Raw genomic sequence first — 2,500 nt, 5'->3', positions numbered from 1 at the left:
AGCGTTACTCAAGAAACAAGAAGAGAGATAGTATGAGAAAGTTGTCACCATGGAGCTTTTAGGTGTTTTTACTCAATAAACACACACAACGCCGGGTCTGGAAATCGAAAACGCGATCCCCCGACCGCGAGTCCGCTGCCCTAACCACTGGGCGATTGCGCTTCCACAATAATAATAATAATAATAATAATAATAATAATAATGATAATAATAATAATATAATAATAATAATAATAATAATAATAATAATAATAATGATAAAAGGAGAAAATGTAACCATTCTGTGGGACTTTCCAATACATACAGACCGAACCATCAAGGCCAATAAACCAGATATTGTTGTGAAAGACCAAAACAATAAAGTTTGCTTATTGATCGACATGAGCATCCCCTGTGATCATAATATCTCAGCGAAAGAGTTTGACAAGCTCAGAAAATATAAAGACCTACTCATTGAAATTGAGAAAATGTGGCATCTCAAGGTGGTTACAATACCAGTGATCGTAGGAGCACTAGGAATGATCAAGAAAGGAACCGAAAATTATATGCGAATGATCCCTGGCTTACCATCCCTGCAAGAAGTGCAAAAGATTGTCTTAAGTGGTACATCACACGTATTGAGAAGAGCATTGTCGATGTGAGAACTGTTGCTGCTCATGTATTTTAATTTAACTTAGAAAAAAAAAATGAACGAACTATTGAGTTTGGTTTAATGGCCTACCAATGTATACTATGAGTTTCTTTGCCCTAGGAGTCGGGAAGACACTCGGCAAGAAATGAAAGCAAATTTGAAAGAAGAAAAAAAAAGTAATAATAATAATAATGATAATAATAATAATAATATAATAATAATAATAATAATAATAATAATATAATAATAATAATAATAATGATATTAATGATAATGATAATAATGATAATAATAACAATAATAATGATAATAATAATAATAATTATTATTATTTATTATTATTATTATTATTATTATTATTATTATAAGATAGAGAATAGGAAGCCAGGCATAGTGTTCATTGAGAAAGAAAGCAAACGATGCTGGACCATAGATATAACATGGCCAGCTGACATCAAGGAAGAAAGAAAAGTTAATAGATATGACAGGTTGGCGCAGAAGTGTAGCAGGAGATGCAGTAGAAATTTGCCTTATTAAACAGCTATATACCGTAATAATAATAACAGTGTGGTATATTAGTCTTGAAGAGAGACAATAATGTATGCGTGGTCCTAACGATACCGTCGGGGAAGATAGAAGATACGGGCTATAAGTACTTGGGGATTTTGGAAATGTCTAAATTGATGGAAAAAGAAATGACGGAAAAATTTAAGATGGGGTACTTGCGCAGACTGAGAGTGGCCCTTAAGTCGAAATTAAACGAACGGAATAAGATCGAAGCTATAATCACCTGGGCGGTTTCACTCCTTAGATATGGAGCAGGGATAATCGCATGGAAAGTAGACGAACTAAACAACTTAGGGAGACAAGGAAGTTGATAACTAGATATAAAACTGAAAATAGGTGGATAAAGCAAAGAATGCATGGTCAATTTCATAGGGATGTTGAAGATAAGACAGACAGAGAAAATATATGACTGTGCCTGACTAAAGGTGATTTAAAACCGGAATGGGAGGCTCTAATCTGTGCTGCCCAAGAGCAAGCACTAAGAACAAACTACATAAAATGCAGAATAGACAACACAGCAGAAAGTGATCAGTGCAGAATCTGTGGACAAAACGTATGGCATATTACCAGCCAATGTACGCCACTCGCCCAGAAGGAATATAAGGGACGGCACGATAATATAGCCAGGATTGTTCATTGGACACTTTGCAACAAATATGGAATTGATAGAGCAAAGTATTGTTACGACCACAACATCGAAAATAGAAATACAAAGATCCTATGGGATTTTATGATTCAGTGCAACATTGAGATAGAGAATAGGAAACCAGACATAGTCTTAATTGAGAAGAAAACAAATTATGCTGGATCATAGATATACCATACCCACTTGACAACAAGGTATGCGATAAGGAAGAAAGAAAAGTCGAGAGATATGACCCGTTATCTTGGGAAGTTAAGCAGTTGTGGCTTATGAAAACGGTAGCAGTAGAACCAATAATTGTTGGAGTACTGGGTACAGTGAGCAAAAATCTCGAGAAGTACGTGGAAAAATATGGGCTGCAATAAGGGTGGAGCACTTGCGAAAATAGCACTGCTTGGAACCGCTCGAATACTCCGGAAGGTTCTCGAAAATAAGAGGTGTTACATTTGGTAATGAACAGATGACACCGTAGTATATCTCCAGCGTTAGAAGCTGTGTAAAGTCATAATAATAATAATAATAATGATAATAATAATAATAATAATAATAATAATAATAATAATAATCTTGAAACATGTAACGACTGGATGCTAAAGCTCTTTGAATACCATGAAGCTTCATTCTGTTATGAAGAAGCGAAAAAAAATTTCAAGTGAGTT

This window comes from Octopus sinensis, linkage group LG16 (genome assembly GCF_006345805.1).
Source record: "Octopus sinensis linkage group LG16, ASM634580v1, whole genome shotgun sequence".
Classification (NCBI taxonomy): Eukaryota; Metazoa; Mollusca; class Cephalopoda; order Octopoda; family Octopodidae; genus Octopus; species Octopus sinensis.
This window is presented reverse-complemented; position numbering follows the sequence as displayed.